The sequence below is a fragment of the Ailuropoda melanoleuca genome, chromosome 4 (genome assembly GCF_002007445.2).
Source record: "Ailuropoda melanoleuca isolate Jingjing chromosome 4, ASM200744v2, whole genome shotgun sequence".
Classification (NCBI taxonomy): domain Eukaryota; kingdom Metazoa; phylum Chordata; class Mammalia; order Carnivora; family Ursidae; genus Ailuropoda; species Ailuropoda melanoleuca.
Window position 1 is genome coordinate 91,291,834 of NC_048221.1, and position 13,314 is coordinate 91,305,147.

The following is a 13,314-nucleotide window of genomic DNA, read 5'->3' on the forward strand; positions in this document are numbered from 1 at the left end:
TAGCTTAGAACAATGATGTGAGTTTGAAAAGGTCACTCTGTCTATTTACGTATCAGTGAATATTAAACACAGGAATATGAGTCCAAATGGAAGGACGAAGATGGATATCAACTTAAGACTGACTTCTCTCGGAGTGCCTGGGTGGCACCACGGTTAAGCGTCTGCCTTTGGCCCAGGGCATGATCCCGGCGTTATGGGATCGAGCCCCACATCAGGCTCCTGTGCTGTGAGCCTGCTTCTTCCTCTCCCACTCTCCCTGCTTGTGTTCCCTCTCTCACTGNCGAAGATGGATATCAACTTAAGACTGACTTCTCTCAATTGCTATCCAAGTTTTTAGGTATTTCTGGACCTTAAGACCATATCATTCCACTAAAAAGCAACAAAGATGATTTATGCAANCTGACTTCTCTCAATTGCTATTCAAGTTTTTAGGTATTTCTGGACCTTAAGACCATATCATTCCACTAAAAAGCAACAAAGATGATTTATGCAACCTGTGTGGAGGTAAATTGTATGAACAAAATTTTGTACATATTCATACTTGCATGGGTTACTAATCACTGTTTACAGATAGTGGTAGTGTGCAGACGTGCCTACGATTTTTAAAATTACCTTTATCTTGGGGCACCTGGGTGGCTCTGTTGGTTAAGTGTCCAACTCTTGATTTCAGCTCAGGTAGTGATCTCAGGGTTGTGGGATGGAGCCCTGTGTCAGGCTCTGCGCTTTGCACAGTTTGCCTGGGATTCTTTCTGTCTCTCCCTCTGCCCCTCCCCCCGCTCATGCTCTCTCTTCTCTCTCCAAATAAATAAATAAAATCTTTTAAAAAATAAATAAATAAAATAAAACTATCTTTATCTTGTCTTGCCTTCTGTCCAAAGGCATAAGAAGATACATCATTATCATTTAAAATAACCACAATTATAATAATACTTTACCAATAATACCTTAATTTAAATAATGAGCTTAACCTTTCAGAGCACTCTTAAGTATATGAGGAAATTTATACATTATTAGAGCTCCTTATTACTTGCATACATTTCCCTGAGATGTGAAATGGCATCATGTCTCATAAGATGAAGATGGAATGGGTTTTAGACCTTTACTTTATTTAAACAGTATACTTCATTTCTGTATGTATACTATACTTCAGTACAAAGCTTAAAAGGCTCTGAAAATATGACATGCATTTTAATTGGTATAAAAAATTACTGAAACTGAGTGAACTAAGTCCATTTTCAAGAAAGGATATATATAGCTACTGTTTTTCAATATACATTTANCGTGGGACTCGATCCTGAAACGCCAGGATCACGCCCTGAGCCGAAGGCAGACGCCTAACGACTGCGCTACCCATGCGCCCCAGTATACTTCATTTCTGTATGTATACTATACTTCAGTACAAAGCTTAAAAGGCTCTGAAAATATGACATGCATTTTAATTGGTATAAAAAATTACTGAAACTGAGTGAACTAAGTCCATTTTCAAGAAAGGATATATATAGCTACTGTTTTTCAATATACATTTATAAAAGCGGGGGGCCCTGGGTGGTTCAGTTGGTTGGACAGCTGCCTGCAGCTCAGGTCAAGATCCCAGAGTCCTGGGATGGAGCCCCACATCAGGCTTCCTGCTCACCAGGGAGCCTGCTTCTCCATCACCCTCTCTGCCTTTCCTCTTTGCTCATGTTCTTTCTCTCTCTCTCAAATAAATAAATAAAATCTAAAAAAATAAATTTATCAAAGTGTCTTTGTAAAGGGATTATAAAGTACCTATCCTTTGAAAACAACTTCAAAAATAACTGCTGATTTGGGCTTTCTGGGATTGGGACTGAAGAACCATTAGAATGTCTTAGTTTAAGTTTTAAGTTCAGAGAAAGGATGGGGACAGAAAGAAGAAGAAATGCCTGTTTGCACAGGTTAGGGCAGCTTTCGGTATTTCTTGGAGATGGCTGTTTGAGGTAGTGGAAAGAGAACGGGCTGTGTTGTCCGATGATGTGCGTTCCAACCCCCGCTCTGTTACCTAAGCTCACCAAGCCATTGCTTCCTAATCTATAAAACGAGAGTGTTGTTTCGCAGAACAGGTGCTCGGTGCTATTACTGCAGGCAGAGGACATCAACCAAATGACTTCTTGGGGTTCTTTTAAGTGCTGAAATTAAATAATTGTAAAATAGATGAACCCATTCCCCTTGAAGAGTGAATGGTTGAAAACACAACCCAAGATGGCAGGATAGGCTATTAAACTGGCTTTTGTAAAACCTTCTTCCTTTGGCTTTTATCAGCTCTAAATGAAAGCTACTCTAGTCATAGCCTAAAGCAATATTTTCACCTCAGGAAAATAATTGTTCCTAGGAAAGCCAAAATGTTCCTATGCTTAATCCTACTGTTTGAAGTATAAAGATTTGTTACATTTTTTTTGCCTGAATTAAAAAACCAAGAACTGTTTTAAATACTTTAAGCAACGATCAAGTGCTTATAAATTCTAAGTTATGAATCACTTGAGGACCTTAATGTAGCACATTATAAATATTAATTAATTCTTACCAACGCCTCTGCAGTAAAAGCATTATTATCCCTCCTCCCCTTTTACCAGGCAGGAAGATGAAATGTCCGTGAGACAAAGCAATTCACCCTGGGGATGTGTGGAAGAAGTTGCCAAGCCAGAAAAGGGAACCAAGGAGGCTGGAATTGGAGCCCTATGTGTTTACAATATAAGAAGAGACTCATTCCAGGACACCTGGCTGGCTCCGACGGTAGAACATGTAACTTTTGATTTCGGGGTTGCAAGTTCGAGCCCCATGTTGGGTATAGAGATGACTTAAACAAAAAATCTTAAAAAAAAAAAAGGAGAAAAAAGAAGAGACTCGTTCCTCACATATAAAAACGTTTCTACTTCTCTTTAGATTGATATAGTTGTGGGGGTGGGGTGGTTNTCCTGGGATCACGGCCTGGGCCGAAGGCAGATGCTTAACGACTGAGCCACCCAGGTGCCCCAGAACATGTAACTCTTGATTTCGGGGTTGCAAGTTCGAGCCCCATGTTGGGTATAGAGATGACTTAAAAAATCTTAAAAAAAAAAAAAAAGGAGAAAAAAGAAGAGACTCGTTCCTCACATATAAAAACGTTTCTACTTCTCTTTAGATTGATATAGTTGTGGGGGTGGGGTGGTTTGTGTGTCCTACTGAGACCTTCAAAAATGTTAGCTCTTTGTTTCCAGGCACTGTTATCACAAATTATTTGTTGATAATGTTAACACCTCAATCTTTTAGATCTAAACTTACCTAGCAAGCTTCAAATTGTTACTGTAAGTGGATTAAAAATGGAATTTAATAACAATGAAGACCAAAAGCAAAAAGGGAAATAAAAGATTTTCCTCTTTAGCAGATAAGTTACTTACTTGTTTATTGTGGTTTTACTTTCACATTTTTGTCTCAACAAGTGTAACTGTAAGATAATCTAGAAATTATTTTGTGATCTCTTTCTCTGTGCCAATCCTTTGATGTATAGAAGGCACTTAATAAAAGCTTATTGGCTGAAATACAATTCCCAATTATAAATTGACCAGTGACTAGTATAGAATATTGCCTAATAGGTAACACAATGTATAAACAACTTTACTCACTCAAACATTCAGATATTAGTATAGCACATTTACTCCTTTAACCAACTTATGTGTGATTAGAAGAATCTCAGGAATGAGCCAGAATTAGCTATGATGACTTCAACTCCTTTAGCTTTGGTAAATAATCATCTAGTGCTATTTCTTCCTCAAAAGCTAAAAGTTTGACAACAGGAGTATGATTTATGATTTAAAAAAAAAAAACAGAAAAAGATTGAATGTGTCAAGAGCCAGCATAACATACATTTGTCCAAATTTTATTTTCCAAAAAATCACTTATCCTAGCCAAGAATAAATGCTAGAGGCTGCTTGACTTTCAGAACTGGGTAATATGAAAAATGGAATTCACCATCACGGAGTAGTTTTTTTTTTCATAATAAACTGAAATATTGGTTTATATTGCATCCATATAACTTTTCTGTCATTCTTTTGGAGTTGTGATGTTTAAAATAACACCTTGAAATTGTCGACTATAATGTAGAAAAATAGAATTGAATTTAGTCTTATGGGGTTGGTCTCAACTTCGAGGTACTGCAGCGTAGTTATGAAAATGAACCTTGCAAATGTTTTCCACTAGAATATTTATGGATATAGTAATTTAGTTAGTCATTCCCCAAGGTAGATTGAGACATGCCAGTAGGAGTGTCCAATTGCAACTAGAGAAAAACATTTCTAAAAAAACATTTAAAAAAACTTAAAGAAAACCCCACTTCTGTTTTGTTTCACTTTCTGTCAAAGATTGGTACTAAGTTAAAAAGGTCCACACATTTGAGAAACTGTCTTTATGATTTTTTCTGATAGACTGCTTCCTTTCCTGTTTCTGGGTTAAAATAAGTAACTCCTGAGATTTTAATTTTAGTTTCTCATACAAGACAAAACCAATTGCACTGCTTTATATTATGTCCTGAGCCAGGAATTGAGGCCAACAGTCATGAAAAGATAACCACAGGTTGACTTTTTGTCTTTTGTAGGTTAATATCAGCAAAGAAGAGAATGAGTTGTTTACATCCTTAAAAATAATTTCAGAAGAGGGGCGCCTGGGTGGCACAGCGGTTAGGCGTCTGCCTTCGGCTCAGGGCGTGATCCTGGCGTTATGGGATCGAGCCCCACGTCAGGCTCCTCTGCTGTGAGCCTGCTTCTTCCTCTCCCGCTCCCCCTGCTTGTGTTCCCTCTCGCTGGCTGTCTCTATCCCTGTCAAATAAATAAATAAAATCTTTAAAAAAAAAAAAATAATAATTTCAGAAGAAAAGAGTTTTCATCTTAGCATTAATCATATTATTTCCTGCTCTTTTCTGGTGAAGAATTTGGAAATATCAGTTAAGCCCTCACTGACAGAAAAGACTGAGTTTAAGTTCATGCTAATGAACAAAGAAAAAAAATTAGGCAAGATTGTTTCATTGAGCTGTCTCTTTTCCCTCTGGGGCCTATTAAGTACCTTGCAAACAAGGCTGCCTATTATTTTGGCTTATTTGATGTTGCTATACACCTCTCTGGCAAGTGGAGCCAGCTCTCTAGAACTGTCTGTCTCATCTCGAACAGCTTGTTATTCATATTTTAGTTGGTTTTTTTTTTCAGTGCCTGTTTTTCAGTTCATGATGTCAGAGTATCCGATACTGATAAAATCAGCCAAAGGCAGACCGGGAATCAAGCATTTCAAAATAGGACATTAATGCAGTACTGAGTATATCTCCTTCACTGGCACAATTTGTGGGACATCTGGGCAGGAAAACAAACAAACAAACCCCCCAAAACCCAACCCTGTTCAGAAATGCCCCCTCGCCTCCCTCGCATGGTCACAATGGCCAAGAGTTACACAGAGAAGCCATTCTCCAAGCCCACGTCCTTGAGATGATACATGCAGAAGCCACCTGTGTCGAGATATCATCACTTGGAGTCTCTTAGTCAGGTATCACCATTTGTCTGAACACAGAGGAGGATGAAGCCAACGAGAAAAACCGTGTTTAGTTTGGCCTCATGAAATTCATGCTTGGGAAAATCCTAGGGGTAAAGAGTCTCCTTCATGTTCACACTTAACAGCCATTACTGTTCATAAGCGATAACCACATACGTTGAAAAGAAAACACGCCTTTTAGAATTGAACTTGGACCTTGGGGATGAAGAGATCTCCCCAGCTAATAGCTGATGGGCATTGCACAGTCTTGAATTTGCTCCCTGCTGACCTGACATCATTGAATTTGGAGAGGCAGAGCTGGGTTCATCCAGGGGTAGCAGAGAAGAAAACTGTTTTGAAGAAAAGAAAGAAAGAAAGAAAGAAAGAAAGAAAGAAAGAAAGAAAGAAAGAAAGAAAGAAAGATGATTATAATTNCGGGTTCATCCAGGGGTAGCAGAGAAGAAAACTGTTTTGAAGAAAGAAAGAAAGAAAGAAAGAAAGAAAGAAAGAAAGAAAGAAAGAAAGAAAGAAAGAAAGAAAGAAAGATGATTATAATTCAGGCTTTTAAATTAAGTCACGGAAGTCCCTACCTAATTATATCATGAAAACAAGCTCTAGCTCCAAGTTCCTAGGAAAGAGAAGGTCGTGGCAGGTCTATTCTTGTTTACTACTTTCAAACAAACACACCATGCTTGATCTGTTTCTTTTTTTTTTCTTAAAATAATATAATTAGACCCATCTAAAAAAACTAGATGAAATATTTCAATTTGGAAACCAATTTTCATTTAATTCTTAAGGGTTCATGGAAAAGGGAAACAGATGGTAAAAGTTATCTTGGCCCACAGAGAATCACAAACCTTGAGTTATGTCCCATCACTAACCTTCTTTTTTTTTTTTAAAGATTTTATTTATTTATTTGACAGAGATAGAGACAGCCAGAGAGAGAGGGAACACAAGCAGGGGGAGTGGGAGAGGAAGAAGCAGGCTCACAACTGAAGAGCCTGATGTGGGGGCTCGATCCCATAACGCCAGGATCACGCCCTGAGCCGAAGGCAGACGCCCAACCGCTGTGCCACCCAGGCGCCCCCATCACTAACGTTCTTGACCCCAAATGTGAACCAGAGGCCAGCCAGGCACTGAAACATCAAAGTATTGAGAAACCGTTGTGGGTAGACCATCATAGAAAGTGCTGAGGGGAGACAAAAAGCAACTGAAAAACATAATTCTTGCCTTTAAAAATGTATAAGGCAAGATGTCAGTACAAATCATGTGGACAAGTTTACATTTACTTTCTTGCCTTGAACTTTTCTCTCCCCTTTGCCAAAGACAGTGAACTAAGGGGTAAGAGGAGGGGGGATAGTTGAGATCCTCGATAATCTATCAAATGGGGCTGTAAACAGATCTCTGAACAATCAGTGCCCTTAACTATTTTCAGAAAAGATTAGGGATTAAGAGGACAAACTTTGAAGATCGATAAATCTGAGCCTGCCACTTGAACCTTCCCAACTCTCTGTTTTCGTATCTGTAAAATGGGAGCAATCGTGCTATTTTACGGTGTGGTTGAGGAAATCAAGATAAAGTACATGAAGGATTTAGCACAGGGCTTGGCAAATAGCAAGAGCTCAAACGAACAGTAGTCTTTATTATTATTAATAATGGATAGTGGCTAATATCTATTTGATATCTAATGCTGTTGGTATGGAATGTTCCTGACTTCCTCTCTGGTATTTATCAGTGGCTCAACTGGCTAAGCAGGGAGTGTCAAGTACAACTGTATACCTTGGTCACTTTCTTTTTGGGTTTGATCCAAAGGCTGACTGAGCATACTGTCCCTGCTGGAAGGGTCCAGTAGGGGTTGGGAGTAAGAAGGTGGAAGAATCACTGCTGGTGTAGTGAGGATGACAACCAGGAGTATGCTGCCTCAGCCAAGCCAGAGCCCCTGCAGACACCTCTTGGCTTTGGAACCTTTGAGACTGAGTCGCTTTGCGCCAGCTTGGTCTCACTGGTATTCTGAAGACAGCACATGAGTGTTTTCACTGCATCCTGCCAAGCTATGGTCACTCCAGGACCGGGAGTCTCAGGCACTGGTTTGGGGGATGAAACACTGTTTTAGAACAAATTCAGAACACTCCATGATATGAGAGGAGATATGCCCTGCTTACAAGGGGGAAAAGCCCCCATAAACTGAAATCACCATTACTGCATTATCGTGGGACTTAGAATAAGCAGCAGCATTTCTGTCTCCTGCCCACATCAGTTGAGGCAGTGGAGGATGTGACTATCCGGGAGAATTAAGGGTAAGTGGATGAAAAGAAAGGCCTACTTCTTGGAATTAGGAAGCCTCAGGTCAAGGGTGACATCACAGAAAAGAGTTAAATTATTTTTATGCATCTGATTAAAATTTGGCTTGGGAATATTATTGTTAGAGTGGAGAGCTTGAGATAAATCTGCATATACGTGAACCAAACTGTGTACAACTTACACTGATGCAGGAAGGACATTTTTTTACTTGAAAATATTTTGATGCAAAGGAAATAGAAAATCTTTTGCCTCATATCCAAAGGGGGACTAAAAGGGAAGTTGGGGACCCTTGAGCCCTAAGCTCTGAGAATATATGTTAACTATAATGGGTGAAGTAATTTTTCTCACTCTTTACTGTTAAGAAGTTAGACCCGTGGGGCGTGCGGGTGTCCTGGACGAGCCTGGGAAGCGGCCAGGCTGTCCAGTCTGTCCTGCCGCTAGTACCACCTAGTGGCCACCAAGAAGATGCGTCAGCATCTTGCATCTTGCAACAAATGCCTTGGAAAAGTTACAAAAGCATACATCTATAAAACTCGTTGTTGAAAACAACTTGAAAATGCACAGGAATTCAGAACAAATTGTCAAGGTTCCCTCCGTTCCCTCTCCCAGTCCCACTTGTCTTCCTTATTAATAGTAACCTGCTATGCACTTCTTCAAATCCCAACCTCTGTCTTTCTCCTTCTTTTTGTCTGTCTCCCTGATTCTCTCTTTGTCTTACTCCCTGCATTTAGTTTTAAAAAATACAGAAATGGAGGGGCGCCTGGGTGACTCAGTCACTTGGGAGGCTGCCTTCTGCTCAGGTCATGATCTCAGAGTTCTGGGATGGAGTCCGCGTCTGTCGGCCTGTCTGCTCAGCAGGGAGTCTGCTTCTCCCTCTATGCTCTCCCTCCCTCCTTCCCTCCCTCTAGCTCTCTCTCTTAAATAAATAAATAAATAAATAAATAAATAAATAAATAAAATCTTGAAAGAAAATAAACTGGCAATGGGCAGGCTGCCTCCACGCAGCCTCCTCTCTTTCATTCTCATAGTCTGTTAACCCCACCTCAGAAACCTCCCGGTCTGCATGGGCCAGTGTCCAGGTTTACCTTCCTCACTCCTCAGCACTGCAGATGCTTCCTTCTGTATTCCTCTCCCTGCCTCCAAACTGCCAAACAGGGAGATCAGTCTGTAACACACATGTCATCCTGTCATTTTCCACTTAGAAAAATTCCTGCAGCTCTCATTTTCCGCAGAGCAAAGCCTAAACCGTTTGCATGTATGCAAGCCTCCTCACAGCCTGGCCCCAACCTGTGCCTCTTTTCTCTTCCACTATTCCTACACTCTAGCCACACAGAATCCTTTGGCCCAGAGTGGATCACCGACCTTTATATGCAAATAGCCTGCAATTCCTTCTCTATGCCTGAAATGTGCTTTTTCTCCTGTCTTCCTGATTAGAGTCTACTAATTTGTCAAGATGCATCTCAAATATCTCCCATGAAGTTGCCTTCAACTCCCGCAGGCTCCTCCCCTATCCTTTCATGTGTTTTATATCCCCTTCAGTAAAGCATTTACATTATATTGCAATTACCTGGCGATGAGCACTTTGAATAGTTATTGTAGTACCCTCACCATTTCCTATCCCACAGATTAGCTGGTAACACGAATGCTTGTCCAATGGGTAAATGAACATTGAAGAGAAGAACTGTAGTGAATAGACCCAGTGGTTTCTAAACTTTGCTGTGATAAGGATCGTCTAAGGTGCTTACTAAAATGCAGGTGCTTTGGATTTACTCTCAGAGAATCTACCTTAGTTGACAGGTCTGCAGAAGGTGGGGTTCAGGAATCTACATTTTAACAAGCACCCCAGTTAGTTCCGATGGCCTGTGAGAAGAAGCCCTCCCTTAGATTGCAAAGCAAATAATCTGAAAAAGAAAAGAAAAAGCAAAGCACATTTGTTCCTCGAGATGGCATACGCTGAAGAATGTGCTTATGCCCATAAGAGATCCCTTGAGGTGACTATTCTCCTGAGGTGTTTGCACTCCTGGAATAAATAGATAGCAGTCCCAGTTTGAGAAAACCACAGTGCAGTGAATTCTGTGAAGACCCGAAAGAAGCATCAAGCTTTATGTACAAGGGCTGGACTGTTTCTTCCCCAGAACAATTGTCAGGTCCCATATGTTTGTTTTGTTAGCTTTGTCACTGTTTAGCCAGACCCAAGCTGTTTTCATTACTATATTGCATTTGTATTAAGCTTCTCTTTGGATGTTCTCCAAGCATTTTAGCAGCTTTAAACCTGTCTTCCCTCATTCCCCGAGGGAGGAACAAGCGCAAGTTCACGCCAACTCGTTAGAGGCATTGCTCAAGAACAGCTCCTGGGGCACCAGATGCAGGCAAGAGGGAGAGAGTGGGATAATTCCCAGCCCCTCCCCTCTGCTCGCTCTCATTTCCCCCCACCCACCCTTCCAAATGCTCACTGGCGTCTTCAGCAGGTGGCTCCCACCCCTGCCTTCAAGTCTGCTCGGAAATTTCCCTCCCCAGATAGATAAGCTGCAAAAAGATTCCCAGGTTCCAGATACTGCAGGACTGCCAAAGAATACATGCACCAAAGTGAAGACTTCCTACAACTAAATGCCAGGATTTTGTAGAGATGGCCGCAGATGTCCCTTGGAAGCAGAGCACCGTTTCTCCCAGCGGTCCCGGGTCTCCAACGTAGCCACAGGGCTCTGCCTGGACTTGCCCTGACTCCTCATTCCTGTGACTTTGCTTCTGGTGAACCCCTCTCAGCTCTACAGATCGTTGATTTCCTCAGATCTAATGAAGCAAAACAAATCGAATCAACCTAGTTTCTGATTTAGGTACTTTCCTGATTCCATATTTGCTGGGTTCTGTCTTCTCAACCATTACCTTCTTGGCATGCCCACTTTTTTTTTTTTTAAGATTTATATATTTATTTTAGAGAAAAAGAGAGAGAGAGCATGAGGGGAGGGGCAGAGGGAGAGAGAAACTCAAGCACAGATGTGGGGCTCAATCTCACCACCCTGAGATGACAACCTGAGCTGAAACCAAGAGTCGGCTGTTCAGTATTTGAAGGACTTGTCATTCAGGGTTGGATTACATCTACAGGGTGAGGATAAATTCCGGTAATCCCAAATGCTGAATGGGTTCTTAGGTGGTCTTCCCAGGCAGCCTGGCTGATCTATTCCCCTTTACCCTGGCAAACAAGAGCTACTCAGCTTCAGGAAGAATATCCCTACCCTGAATGGAAACCTGATGATGATTTAAAGTTACGTCCATCACACCCATTACTTTGGCTATAACTTATATGAATCCGAAGTTATCAGGCTGCAGCCATGCAAATTCTAAAATGTCTCAGTGTGGTCTTTTCATTAAAGTTCAAGGTGTAATTATCTAGATTTGGGAAAATAAGTGCCCAGTGTGCATGCATGTGCACACACACACACACACACACACACACATCTACTCCACAACAAAATAAAAGCCTAAAGAATAAACTGAGAAAAATCAAGATTCTGACTGGGTTTTGAGCTGAAGAAACGGGAAAAAAGTATTTAGATTTTTTTTTTAATCAGAGAAAGTGACTGATAAAGGCAGAGGAAAACCCAGCTCTTTCAGCTTTGAAAAATTCACAGAGCTCGTATGTTCGATGGGCTTATTGAATTTTTGGAACATTCAAAAAATATTTTTCTCAAATAATTTGACATTTAAAATTCTGCTTCAAGCAATGAGGAAGGGTGCCACTAACACCGTTGTTACCTCATGGGCAATGTCCTTTCTAGGAATGACTTTCTCAGTATGAGGGAAACAGGTTCTGGGGCTGTCAGACAGCAACAGTTTGCAGACTTCCAGAGGAGGGTGTGTGAGCTGGAGTCATTGGGTTTTCATTCTGCCTCTTCCATTCACACTAGCTATGTGACCTTGGGCAGGCAGCCTAACTTCTCTGAGCTTAATATCCTCATTTTAACAATGGAAATCATATACACTTTATAGGGTAGTTGGAGGATTTAATGAGATAGTATATAAAAAATGTCTGCCCTACAACAAACACTTCATGATTGCGATTTTTGCCTTTCCTTTCCCCATTTAATCCATCCCACTACCTCCAGAGCCCCACCTAAACTAGCTCAGAGTTTATCTTTTTAAGTCCATGAGAGAAAAAAAGAGGGTTTAATCAGTTTCCTAATTCATTCCACGACTTCAAATTTTCCCTGGCAGGAAATAACGTTTTAGAACTAATTTAAAACAATTACCTTTCTTTTTGGAGTAGTTTCACTTTAGGATCCTCAGTAGAAGGAGAGTGGCTGGTCAGGGCTCCTCAGCTGTAGATCAGGAAAGTCTAAATTACATTGTCATAATATTCAACCCCAGATCCTAGTAGTGTCTTATGATAGTTTCTCATTCATCCAAATCAAAGAAAAAAAGCTGGATTCATACAGCATGGAAGGGTGGATGAATGGAAGGATGGATAGATAAATGATAAAGCAAAGATCGCCAATTGTTAACGTGAAATCGAGGTGGTGGGTATGTGGATGCTTGTTGTACAGTTCTCTCAACTTTTCTGTGTATGTCAACATTTTCACATTAAAAGGTTGGAGAGAAAAGTTTATTTCTTACTTATGCTACAGGTCCAAGAAAGGTTGCCTAGGATTTTACTCCATATCTTCTCATGCTAGGATGCAGGATGATGGATCATCTTGAAAATGGCTGATTGCCATGGCAAAGGGAAAGAGAGCGCTGTTGGGTATCACACAGACAGCTGGATATTTTGGGTTGCTAACGACAGAGTCACTTCTGCTCACAATTTACTGGCCTGAGCAACACTCACATGGCTCTAGGCAGGCCATGGAAGTGCATTGCTACCATGTGCTTAAACAGGGGAAGGCTGGAAACCTTTGGTGGGTAGCACACATGATCACCCTGCCATAAATAAACTCCTTAAAAGAGCTACACATCTTAGTACCATCATCACTACAATACTAACATTAAAAGACATATTCGCTTAAATCAATGTCAGTACAAGAATTCAGAAGCTTTTTTCTTTCTCATCAGCTTTCCTTCTTTTAGAGGGAGCAGAACTAACCCCCTAAGTGTTAATACATTCCAAACTTCTCACTGCCTGGTTTTTCAGCCAGCCAGTCAGCCAGCCAGCCAGCTAGCTCTNCTTTTAGAGGGAGCAGAACTAACCCCAACCCCCTAAGTGTTAATACATTCCAAACTTCTCACTGCCTGGTTTTTCAGCCAGCCAGTCAGCCAGCCAGCCAGCTAGCTCTTTCTAGAATCTCATCACCTTTTTATTGAAGCAGCTCATTTTCACTGAGTCAGTAAGAATACATGGAAGCTGTCCAGAGAACTTAAGAAAAGCAGAAGTTGGATGATGCTTTGCAGAAATGGAGTAAAAAAAAAAAAAAAGAAGGTAAAATATTGAGTAAACAAGATTTCAAAAGTATTCTTGACTCAACATTTTAGAGGAGTCAGGAACGACTTCATAGCGGGGGGTGACATTTAAACTGG